This window comes from Dasypus novemcinctus, chromosome 10 (genome assembly GCF_030445035.2).
Source record: "Dasypus novemcinctus isolate mDasNov1 chromosome 10, mDasNov1.1.hap2, whole genome shotgun sequence".
In the NCBI taxonomy this organism is placed as follows: Eukaryota; Metazoa; Chordata; class Mammalia; order Cingulata; family Dasypodidae; genus Dasypus; species Dasypus novemcinctus.
The window spans coordinates 23,723,725-23,737,361 of NC_080682.1; the positions used below are offsets into that span (position 1 = coordinate 23,723,725).

At 35.3% G+C, this 13,637-nt stretch overlaps 1 pseudogene; it reads left to right on the plus strand.

The window, feature by feature from the left end:
- The first annotated feature begins 1,295 nt into the window (after window positions 1-1,295).
- On the plus strand, window positions 1,296-2,326 carry LOC101442772 (olfactory receptor 5T1-like; annotated as a pseudogene).
- The last annotated feature ends 11,311 nt before the right edge of the window (window positions 2,327-13,637 follow it).

The following is a 13,637-nucleotide window of genomic DNA, read 5'->3' on the forward strand; positions in this document are numbered from 1 at the left end:
GTAAGTCACTGAATATAGCATACCCTAAAGCATGGGAGAGATTTAATTCCATTAAACCCTATAAAACACAGTTGCCAATTTCTTAAGGATGAGTCAAACACTTCAGTCTATGTCATATAGAAATAAAAACAAGTGTCATTATCCTAGAATACAATGCATAAAAATGTTGGATTTGGTATTGTACTTCAATCACTGAAATATTCAGTTTAGATGCAGGTCCCCTATTTGTTTTTTTTTTTAGTTTAATTTCTTTTATTTTTATTTTTTTGGTCATACTTTGCTTTCTTCATACTCCACTAAAGAAATACTCCTATGGCATAGGGAAAATACCAAAATTTTAAAAATGTATATATTGTAACAAAATAATAACGGTAGCTTTTATAATCAATTTATTACTGAATATTGGGTCACATTTTGTATTTATTTTAGAAGTTTTATGGTCCACAATAACACATTAACAATATAGCTATGATTTATTATTGATAGAAATATGTCTGGAAAATCCATTTAAGGACTTTGTAGAAATAATGAACACAGCTATTGTTAGCATTTGAAAAAAATTAGAATGCTAAAATAACTTGAGGCCCAAAAAGGAAAACTGAAAAAAAACCCTGAAAAACAAATAAAGAAGATATTGAACTGCTTTTGATGGCATAGAAGGTGCATATAACTTCCAGAATAACTTCTGCTCTCTGTACACAAATTTTTCAAAAGAACAAATGGAACAGGATCATTGTCAGGAAAAAACACATAAAAAGTTTTGGTGGAAATATGTTACCTTGTAAGACAAGTTGAAATATAAATCTCAATTAACCCAGTTTTAGTCATCTGAGAACATTTTTAAATTGCATAACCTTTACCCCATTTTCTCCATTTAGTTTAAAACAATCTTGTGAGGTAAATGTGCTTGTTTCCATTTATATTTATGATTAATAAAGAAAGGTATTTCATGGACATTGTAGCAATTTTTTAACTACTTAGGTCTTTTACACTCTATATGTGGATACAAAAACCCTTTCATTGTACATTTCAAATTTTAAGAAGATGTAATATAAAGAAAGCTAGTTCAAAATTTAACAGAAAACAATCCACCTTAATTAATTTTGCTTTTGTTTGTAACATGACAAATTTAGGCAAGAAATGAATGAAACCATGTCTTCTTTTTATATAGAGAGTGAACTGCATCCATTTGGGCCCAATTTCTTCATCAACAGCTACCCTATCACTGCCTAGTTCATCATATATCCTTCTGAGAAATAGACATGGGGATATAATTGGGTGAACTCTACTTCACCAGATACTCTCTTACAGACCTATACATATAAACTGAGATGTCAGAGGTACCATCAGATTTGGACACCTACCAGGATTCCATTGAAGAATGTGACTGAAGGCACCATGTTTATATTGATGGATTTCACAGATAAAGTTGAGTTGGAGGTCTTCCTGTTTTTGTTATTTCTTGCCCCCTATCTTTTTATTCTATTTGGAAATTTGGGACTGGTTTTATTGGTTATTGAGGATGTCTGGCTCCACAACCCCATGATCTATTTTCTGAGTGTGCTGTCATTCCTGGATGCCTGCCATTCTTCCGCTGTTAACCTCAAAATATTAGTCAATTTCATGGCAAAGAGTAAAGTTATTTCATTTCTTGATTGTGCAACACAGTTGTTTCTCATTGTCACTCCTGGAAGCACAGAATGCTTTCTCTTGGCTGCAATGGCTTATGATTGTTATGTAGCGATATACAACCCACTATTATGTTCAGTCAACATGGCACCCCATGTCTATGTGCTGCTTATCTTTGCTTCTTATGTTGGCGGCATTTTGCATGGTACTTTACACACAGTGGCCACTTTTAGCCTATCTTTCTGTGCATCCAATGAAATTAGATATGTGTTTTGTGACATCCCTTCACTCCTCCCTATTTCTTATTCTGACACTCACATTAACTAGCTTCTACTCTTCTACTTAGTGGGCTCTATTGAGATGGCTACTATATTGATAGTATTTATCTCCTTTGCTTTCATTCTGTTGACTATTCTAAGGATGCATTCTGCTGAAGGTAGACAGAAAGTCTTTTCCACCTGTGGCTCTCACCTAACTGGAGTGTCAATTTACCATGGGACAATCCTTTTCATGTATGTGAGGCCAAGTTCCAGCTATGCTTTGGACAACGATATGATAGCATCTATATTTTACACTATTGTGGTAACTATGCTGAATCCCATCATCTACAGTTTGAGGAACAAAGATGTAAGAGTCAATGAAAAAAGTATTTGAGAAGAATTGGTTCATCAATAAAGTACATTTTGGCATTGAGTAAAATTGAAAATAATGCTAGGAGTCAGTTCGTATCTTTACAGTCAGAAATTAGAGAAGATAATGGCTTGTTTTTTGTTAATATAGCTTAAATACAATAAAATAAATCATTAAGGAGCCTTCATTTGCAACATTTTATATATGTACAGAAGCTATTTCATTTAAATTCCTATGACTATGTTGGAAACATATCCATATTAAACATTCACTGATGTACATATATTGCTGTTCTTGGTCATTGTGTAAGTTGATTTTCAGTTATTTTAATTAGAGTTGAAATATTCAGAATTTCATGGCTTCCATATATGCACACATATTTCATAGTGATTTTTCTGCACACATTATGAAGTTAATTTTCCTTCTGACAGTCATTGGAAAGAGCTCTTTTTGATTAAGTCTGTTGCAACACTTTCTCTTCCAAATCAAGATCCATCCAGGCCCCTGGATGTGCCTTTCATAGTCATTGGCTCAACAGCACAGATTTTTATTCCTCTGTTAAATTCTTTACTTTCAACTTTTCAGTTACATGTTGATTACATTTTTTCTTTCACTCCAAAAAATCTGAGTCTGAGATTTAATATTTAAAGATAATGTACTTAAAATCAGGAAAGATAGATAAAATTATAGCTTAAAGAAATACCTTCCCTTCATAGGGTAGAGATGTTGCTCAATCTGGAAAGGCAGTCCATTTTTCTTGGTTTCTATCATGCTGGGGTATTAGACTTAGTGTTTATCTTGATCATTACTTTCTATGTATGAAGAATAACTTTATTATGTTTTTGGTCAAATTTAGTCCTAGTTAATGGGAAGGTTCTTATTTCACATCATCTGTTTCTGCCTTATTTATTCTGTTGTATTTACTTTGTTTCCTAGTTTTCTTCATCAAGAGTAAAAAGTCCCCAGGAGCCAGCTCCCTGTAAGAGTACTTAAAGAAGACTGTTAAATTTCCCTTCAATTACAGTTCAAGAACTTCATCTGACTAATGGTTGAATACTGAGTATGGACTAACTTGATAAATAAAAAACTAAACAAAACAAAGAAACAGAAAACATCAAGAGGTCTAGCCTTAGCAGGTCACACACTTTCTTGCATTTTTCTTCTAGGAGCAGTGACAGTTTCTCACTGTACATAAAGATCATACACATAGTCCTTGTGCTTCTGTCAGAGGAAGGATATACAGCCATTTAAATTATTTGCAAAGCATTCTGTTCTCCATAACAAGCACCTGACCTTAAAGGGTACTATTTTACCAGATTCTAACTGAACTGAATTTACAAGAATCTAACTTCCCTCAGGAGAGAGAAGAAACCAACTCCAGACCATTCTTGCCCTACTGTATCACCAATGGGATGAAAAAAAGGTGATAAGCATTTGTGACGTTCACAGTCCAGATACAGAGATTCACTAAAAGACAGATTTTATTATAGGATTTTAGAACATTGACCTGTCCTCCCATCTTTCTATCACATTAATAGCATTACCATATATAAGAATGGGTTGCAACTGTTCAAAATTGCAAAACTCATATCCAATTTACTAAGGAATTCCCTAGGGAAACAAAAAAGAGGAGACACAAGAAGAGACATGAACGAATTTTATCCACTCATACTTACAGCTTCAGGAAGCAATAAAACACTCTAACTTCTAACCAGAAGAATATAAAGCCTCATGCTACATTCTATTTATATTGCCCTTACTAGATACATTACACCTCATTTTCAACAATAAATCACAGGGCATGCTAAAAGTCAAAGGAGGAAAAAAACCCAAATGCAATGGCAAAGACCAATAAAGAAGGAAGTTCCAACAATGAGCCCTTGATACTGATGACTATGCTTATGAGCCTGTGAGCCTGAAATATGAACTAGGCCTAGAACTGCAGAGTGCCTAAGAGTTACCTCCTGAGAACCTCCATGTTGCTCAAAAGTGACTACTGTCTAAGCCAAACTCAGCATATAAATGCAATACCTTCCCCCCAGCATGGGACTTGACTCCCTGGCATGAGCCTCCCTGGTGCTGAGGGATTACTACCAAGCACCAGCTGATGATGTAACTAGAAAAAGACTTTGAGTAAAAGGGTCAACTTAGACCAGCAGAATATCACAGCCTACATGTAATATCAGATGTTAAAAACTGCTTTTTGACCTTGAGTAGAAGGGAGAAATGGAAAGGACAAATGAGTTTACATGGCTATGAGTCTCCAAAAAAGAATTGGGAGGTCACCAGAGGAGTCATGCTTACACATGCTTCAGCAGGGTCCCAGAGATAGCCAAAGTAGATACAAGCCCAGGTACTAGTGCTCCTGAGGGCTACAGAGACCCACAGGTTCTCTGGTCATGGCAGATGGCTCTGGAGTTCAGTGCCATGCCATTTGGCCCTACTTTGGAGTTTGTGTTCCTGAGTGTGATGGAGTTGGACTCAAATGTGACCTTTCTACACATGTCTCTTCTGTTACTTTTACCAGACCTGTGGTTGTTGCTGAGGCGGGTGTATACTCAGGAGACTTGAATCTCTGGACTGTCCATGTGACAGCCAGGCCCTGATCCTCAGCTGACTTGCAACTCCTTCCCTGTGGTTTATTTGACTTACCCTGGCCCGCTAACAGGGAGGTGAAGAAAGTCAACCTCCACACCAGGGGCCCAAGAGTGTCTACAACTGCAAGCAGGAGAATTGCATCCATTATCCATGTGAAATTTAAGCCTCCTCTTGGTATAGAGGTGGAATTAACATAACCATCCCAGGATCCATAGGATGGAGGAATAGAGTATGGATTAGTGTGGATGTACTGATATTCTACTATGGAACTAATGTGATTAGTATTGGAAGAAATTGTAGCATTGATGTGGAGAAAATGGACTTGTAGTTGTCCTGGGTGCTACTGCAGGAACAGATAGTGGTCATTGTATCTCCAGCCATGGCTCACTGGGTGGACTGGGAGAGAGTGTAAATTCCAATGTAAACCATTATCTATGTGATGCAGCAGTGCTCCCAAATTTATTCACCAAATGCAATGAATGTCCCATGATGATGAAAGAGGTTGTTGATGTGGGAGGCGTGGAATGAGGGTGTGGGGGGTAAAGAGTGACCTCTTATATTTTTTGAATGTAACATTTAAAAAAAATAAAGAGAGAAAAAAATAAAGTCTCTATAATAAATATGCAAACAGCTCTAGGGGAAAAAGTGGATAACATGGACAAACTGTTGATTCAGAGGTACCTGAGCAAGATTGTGAACTAAGAAATATCTGGCCTACAGTCTCCTGAGAAACAAAAAAAAAAAAAAAAAAAAAAGGATAGAATATCAGAATTAGCTACCCCAAACTGTGCAAGATAATCAAGGGAAGACAATGCCTCAACAACTAATAAATGTGAAATCAGGAAAAAAGAAAAAATAAAGTAAGAAATTTAAGGGAGTCACAGGGTAAGTTCGTCCAGGGACCCACCCCTGTCCTAGGCTCTGCATGGTAGTTTCTATGACTTATTATAAACAAGTGGGGGTCCTTGGGGTCAGATTATTGGTGCAGCTTAATGAACAAATTGGGTGTTTTTATGCATCAGCCCCAACTGATTCTGTGGAACACTGACTCAGAGATCATTTCTGGGTCCCCTGTCCTGGGATTTACTTGAGCATGTGAAGTGATACAGAAAACTATGCATCAGTTTCCTTAATCAATATAGGTGCAAAATTCATCAACCAATTTTAGCAAATTGAATGTGGAAGCATATTAACAGGATTACAAAAAATGACCAGCTGGGATTTATCTCAGGAATGGAGAGATGGTACAATGTAAGAAAAAAAGTCAATATAATACATCACATTAATATTAAAGAAAATAATACATTATTAAAAGTTGAAGTAGAAAAGGAATTTGACAAAATGGAACAGAATTTCATAATAAAATCACTTGATAAAATAGGGATAGAAGGGAATTTCCTCAGCAAGATAAATTTTTTTTTAAATATTATTATTAATGTCTGAGAATTTTTGAAAATTATTGATAGACACTAAATTACTGAATCAGGAAACTCATAGAACACTAAGCAGGAAAAATAAGCTTAAAAAATCTATATCTGGGAATATATTATAACTGAAGGAAATCAAAGAGAAAATCTTGAAAATAGCCTTAACTAAAATACATTTTATAAAAGTAGGTATAGAGATAAATTTTAAAAGTTCAGTCAGTCTTCTCCTCAAACCTTATAAGCAAGCAGAAAGTGGAATGGAATATAAAGAAAATTGAATGAAAAAAATCACTAATAATTGTATGTTCAGCAAAATTAATTGTCAAAAGTGAAAGAGAAATAAATACTTTTTCAGACAAACAAAAATTGAGGGAATTTGTTACCAATAGACTTTTTTGCAAAATATGTTAAAAGAAGTGCTTCAGACAGATGGGAAATTATATAGATCAAAAACTCAGGTTTCCAAAAAGAAGAGCAATGGAGAAGAAATAAATGAAGTTAAAACAATAAATTTTATTTTTCTTATTTTAAACTGATCTAACAAAAGCAGTTTGTTCAAATAATGATAGTGCCAATACAGTTGGTGATTGTTGCTTAAGGATAGATTAAATGTATGACAGCACTTCTAAAAGCAATGGGAAATGAGAATAGAGACTTCTGTTTTAGGGTGTCAGAACTACATGCAAAGAATTATAGAGCTATTTAAAAATAGACTTATATTTATTTCAGTGTACATTACCAACATTAGGACAACGTTTTAGCTTCCTGGGTGCTAAAATAAATACCATACAATAGGTTAGTTAAACAACAGGGATTTATTGGTTCATAATTTCAAGGCACAGAAGGCTTCCTTCCTCCTGGGGTCAGTATCTCCCGGTTAATTGGCAATCTTTGAGGTTCCTTGGCAGCTTCATTACATGCAAGTCATATGAAAGCATTTTCTCCTTTCTTTCTCAGTTTCCTTTCACTTCCAGGATCTGAATGTCCCCTGTGACTTTCTCTCTATCTGCCTTTCACTTTGCTTATAAGGGACTCCGATAAACTGGTTTAAACATGATTCATTCATTTCTTCAAGAAATGTTATTTACAAGGTTTCCACACCCATAGGACCAGGGTTGAACCTCAACATGCCTTTTATGGGAGCATGACTCAATTCCAAACAGCAACTACTACAATTTTAAAAATAAGGATAATTGATTGGCTAAGAGAGAAGAGAAGATAAATTCATGTGATATGCTCAGTTAAAACCAAGGAAGGAAGAACAAGAGCAGGAGACTAAAACTTAATCAAAGAACAAGGGCAAGTGAATAGGTAACAGTTGCAAATGTGCTAGATAATTAATTCCTGTGAGTGCAAACCCATTGTTGGTAGGTTTTCATGTGGTTACTTTGGTCAAGGTGTGTCCCAAGGTGGGCCTTAATTTTCTTACTAAATTCCTTTTTACCAGATTAATACAGACAGAGAAAGTCAGAGAAGCAAAGTGAAAGCAACATAATCTGGAAGAGAATGGAGAGACTTGTATACACCACCAGGTGTATTGCAGTGTGAAAGAGGAGTCCAGGACTGCTGGCATCTGGTATTCAGGAAGAAAGTGTTGCCTAATGATGCCTTGATTTGAACACTTTCATCAGCCTAAAAACTGTGAGCCTGTAAGATAGTAATTTTCTATTTTTTCAAATACCATATTTCATGGTGTCTTCTTTGAGGAGCCAAACAAGCTAAAACAATACTAATCCAAGTATATTAATAATCATTTTAAATATGAATGGAATTGTTTAAACACACCAATTAAAAGACATAGATTATCACTATAATCTCCCTATTAAAAAACACTTTAAATGTTAAAATAACAGATAAATGAAAAGTAAAGGGATGTAAAATTATTATTAAAACCACTCAAAAGAGTTGGAGTAACAATATTAATTTCAGATAAAATAGATTTCAGAACAAGGAAAATTATGAAGGATGAAGTGTGTCACTATATAATGACAACATAGTAAGTTCTCCAAGAAGATATAATTATCCTGAATGTATATGCATCTACCCACAGAGGGTCAGAATTTCTGAGGCAAAACAGATAGAATTACAAGGAGAAGTAGACCCATTCATTCTTACACTTGGAGGTTTCAACACTCATCTATCTATTATTGACAGATTCAGCAGGCAGAAAATAAGTAAATAAATAGTTTAACTTAATGGAATACTCCATCAACTTGATGTGGTTGATATTTATATAATACTTAATCAAAATAGCAGACTAACAAGAGGGGCAAGATGACACAGTGTAAGGAGCTACAAGAGTCGGCTTTTCCCACAGGGTAATTAGTAATCACAAGTGCTATCTAAAGCAAATGTTGTGGGGGGTACCTAGGAGACCCAAGAAGCATCCTGCAACATCCTTGAAAGAATTAGGAGACTGCCCATCTCCAGAGAAGATTTGTGAGTAGAGCACTTCAAGCTGTAGAGGTGGGTGCCCATCCTCCAATGGCTGTACAAGTCACCTCAGGAGCCAGTCCATGGCTGGATTTGAAAGTTCCATTCCCCAAAAATAAGAGAGGAAGAGATGGTCAGACACTGACTTCAGCTCCTGAATGGTATATTCAGCCAGCTAAAATATAATTCTAAGAACAGCTGAAGTTTGAACCTGTCCATGATGGAATGATATCAATAGCTGCATTTTAACTCCATCCTTCATATGTAGAGATACAGGACTGACTGAAAATCACAGTAATTGTAGGGGCTGGATTCTTCCCTTTTGGATTGGGTTGAAGCTCTAGCCTAAGCTCCTATCCCATGTACAGAAGGAAGGAGGTTGATGGGACCTGCACCAGCCTCTCTGGGCATGTGCAGCTGTTTTCGACCAGTTCAGACTGGATAGGCAGACTCCTCAGACTCCATCTCCTTCCCCCAATAAGACAGGAGAGGAAGTGTGTTCCCAAAGCCACTCTGAGTCACTGCAAAAGTTTTTAGCTCACATGGATTAGATTTTTGGGAACTCCAGGGCCTCATTCTCACCCCTAGCAAAGGAAGAGGTGGGCTGGTGCTAAATGAGTCTACCAGGGTAACTGTGGTCAGTTTTGACCCACACAGTTTAATTTGTTGCTTAAACCTTCAGCTCCTTTCCTACCCCAGTCAAGGGAGGAAGAACTGTGACACTTCATCAGTCTCTATAGGCAACTACAGATTATCTCGGCCTGCATGAATTGGGCTACTACTCATGGACATGGCTCCATCCTTAGTTCTGCCAGGATGAAGGGTGGGAGAGGCTTCATCAGTTCTTGGTGTAAAGGGGGAAGCATCAGCCTACAGAGCTTATGATACCAACTAAATTCTTGACTCCTACTATACAACCAGCAAGGGAGAAGGGGAAAGAATCCTAAACTAAAGAGAGAATCTGCACCCAGAATAAATGTATCTAGTAAGCCAGATGCCAAGACACCAATAAAAATATCACAATCCATACCAAGATGTGGCTCAGAAAAAGGAACAAGATAAGCCTATAGGTGACATAACAAGTTGAAGTAACTAATTACAGATGTTCAAACAAATCTCCTTAATAAGTACCATGAGATCACTAAGATAGTAAGCATATTAAGAAGATACTGGTAAGCACAAAGAAGAAGTTGAAAGCATACATAGAAAAATAACAGATCTTATGAGAATGAAAGGCACAATGAATTAAATTAATAAGTAATAGCAGATTTAGAGAGGCAGAAGGCAGGATCAATGAGTTGAAGACATAGATTCCAAAAGTGAACATATAAAAGAAAGGATAAAGAAAAGAATGGAAAAAATAGAACAGGGTCTTAGGGAACTAAGTGATGGCAAGAGACATGCAACCATATGTAGCATGCCTATCCTAGAAAGAGAAGAGAAAGGAAAAAGAGCAGAAGGAATATTTGAAGAAATAATGGTTGAAAATTTCCCAACCCTATTGATAGACACAGATCAGTGTCCAAGAAGAACAATGTACTCCCATCTGAATGAATCTGAATAAGCATACTCTGAGACACATACTAATCAGAATGTCAAGTGCCAAAGACAAAAAGACATTTCAGAGAAAAGCAAGAGAAAAGTGATGCATTACATGCAAGGGATAACCAATAATATTGAGTGCTGATTTCTCATCAAAAACCATAGAGGCAAAAAACCAGTGGTATGATATATTTAAGATATTGCAAGAGTGACTGCCAGCCAATAATCTTATGTCCAGCAAAATTGTCTTTCAAAAATTAGGGCAAGTTTAGATCCTCACAGATAAACAGAAACTGAGAGAGTTTATAACCAAGAGATGGGCTTTATAGGAAATAGTATAGGGAATGCTACAACCTGAAAAGACAAGAGAGAGAAACTTGGAGGAGAGTATAGAAATAAAGATTATATCAGTAAAAGTAACTAAAACAATAAAAAGTGGTGAAAATATGTCAAAATAAGTGCATTAAGAACTGCCTTTACAGTAATAAAATTGAATGTTAATGGATTGAACTTCCCAATTAAAAGACACAGACTGGTGGTTTGGATAAGAAAATATGAGCCATCTATATTCTGGATACGAGAGACTCACCTTAGACACAAGGATAACAACAGATTGAAATTGAAAGGATGGAAAAAGATATTTCACACATGCAGTAACAAAAAAAAGCTAACTGGAGTAGCTATAAGAATACAAGAAGAAATAAACTTTAAAAGAAAAACTATTATTAGAGACAAGGAAGGACATTATATATTAATAAAAGGAGCAATTCACCAGGAAGAAATAACAATAATAAATGTATATATATTCCTAACCGATGTTCCAAATTACATGAGGCAAACAATGGCAAAACTTAAGGGAGCAATAGATATCTCTATAATAATAGTTGGAGACTTCAATGCACCACTCTCAGCATTGACTAGAACATCTGTAGAGTGGATCAATAAAGAAACAGAGAGCTTCAATTATATGCTAAGTGGACTAAATCTAATAGACATATTTAGAACATTGCACCACAAAATAGCAACATATAATTCTTCTCAAATGGATCTTTTTCCAAGATATGCTGTATGTTGGGTCACATAGCATATCTCAGTAAATTCAATAAGATAAAAATAATACAAAGCACTTTTTCTGATTGTAATGGAATACAGCTAGAAATCAACAACAGGTGCAAAAAGGGAAAATTCTCAAATATATGGAGATTAAACAACACATTTTTACAAAATCAATGGGTCAAAGAAGAAATTTGAGAGAGATCAAAAAATATCTAGATGAATGAAAATGAGAACACAACATATCAGAACTTATGGGATGCAGTGAAGGCAGTGTTAAAAGGAAAATTGCATTAAAAAAGAAAGAACTAAACACATTGGCCTAACTACACAGCTGGAGGAACTAGAAAAAGAATAGGAAACTATTCCCAAAGCAAGCAGAAAGAGTGAAATAACAAAGATCAGAGCAGAAATACGTGAAATTGAGAACAAAAACCTATACAGAGAGTTAACAAAACCAAAAGTTGGTTCTTCAGGAAGATGTACAAAATCCACAAACCCTTAGCTATACTGCCAAAAAAAAAAAAAAAAAAGAGAGAGAGAAGATGCAAATAAAATAAAAAATAAAATGGGGACATTAGTATTAAACACACAGAAATTAAAAGAGATCATAAAGGGATACCATGAACAACTGTATGTGAACAAACTAGACAACAGAGATGAAATGGAATTATTCCAGGAATGTAAGAACAGCCTACTGTGACCTTAGAAGAAACTGAAGACCTCAAAACAATCATAAGTAAAGAGACTGAAACCATCATGAAACACCTCACCAAATGAAAAGCCCAGGACCAGATGGTTTCACAGGTGAGTTCTACCAAGCATTCAAAGAAGATGTAATACCAATCTTACATAAACTTTTCTAAAAGACTGAGCAAAAAGGCACACTATCAAACTCATTCTATGAAGCCAATGAAGCCAGTATCACCACATTAGCAAAGCCAGACAACGATGCTACAATAAAAGAAAATTTACAGGCCCATTTCCCTAATGACTACAGATGCAAAAATGCTCAACAAAGTACTTGCTAATTAAATCCAACAACACATTAAAATAATTATTCATCATGATTAAGTGGGTTTTATACCAGGCATTCAAAGGTGGTTCAACACAAGAAAAGTAATCAGCATAATACACCACATAATAAATAAAAGCAGAAAAATCACATGATCCTTTTGATTGAGGCAAAAAAGGCATTTGATGAAAAACAACATCCTTTCTTAAGAAAAACACTACAAAAGATAAGAATTGAAAGAAACTTTTTCAAAACGATAAAGGCCATATATGAAAAACCCACAGCTAACATTGTACTCAATGGTGAAAGACTGAAAGTTTTCCCATTGAGATTGAGAACAGGACAAGGATGGACACTGTCAACTCTATTGTTCAATAAAATGCTAGAGGGTCTAGCTACCACAATCAGGCAAGAAAAAGAAACAAACTGCATCAAAATTGGAAAAGATGAAGTAAAATTTTTGCCTTTTGTGGATCATATGATCCTTTACATAGAAAGTCCTGAAAAATCTACAACAAAGCTACTAGAGCTAATAAAGGATTTCAGTGGAGTGGCAGATAGAAGATTAATCACAAAAATTCATAGTGTTTCTGTACTCTAGTAATGAGCAATCTGTGGAGAAGTCAGGAAAATTTCATTTCCAATGGCAACTAAAAGAGTCAAATTTTAGGAATAAACTTAACCAAGGACATAAAGAGGACTCCTATCTTACAACTTACACAAAAATCAAACTAAAAAAGAAATTAAAAAACCCTAAATATAAAAAGTGGAACCTTAAAGTTCCTAGAAGAAAATCTAGGAAAACATCTTCAAGACTCAGTGGTAGGTTGTGGATTCTGAAACTTTACACTGAAAGTATGAGCAATGAAAAAAAAAAACATGGATAAATGGGACCTCCTCTTCAAATGTGAACACTTTTGTGATTCAAAAGACTTCACCAAGAATGTGAAAAGACAGCCCATTCAATACAAGAAAACATTTGAAAACTACATATTGTTAAGTGTTTGATTTCCATTCTATATAAAGAGATCATGCAACTCAACAATATTAGAGCAAACAATACAATTCTAAAATGGGGAAAATAGTTAAATAGACAATTTTCCAAAAAAGGAATATAAATGGCCAAAAAGTACATACAACAATGGTCAATATCACTAGCTATTAGAGAAATCCAAGTCAAAAAGACAATGAGCTATCATTTCACACAGCATAGAAAAGGCATTATTACCAAAACAGAAAATAATAAGTGAAAGAGAGGATGTGGAAAAATAGGAACACTCCTTCACTGGTGGTAAGAATGTAAAACAGTG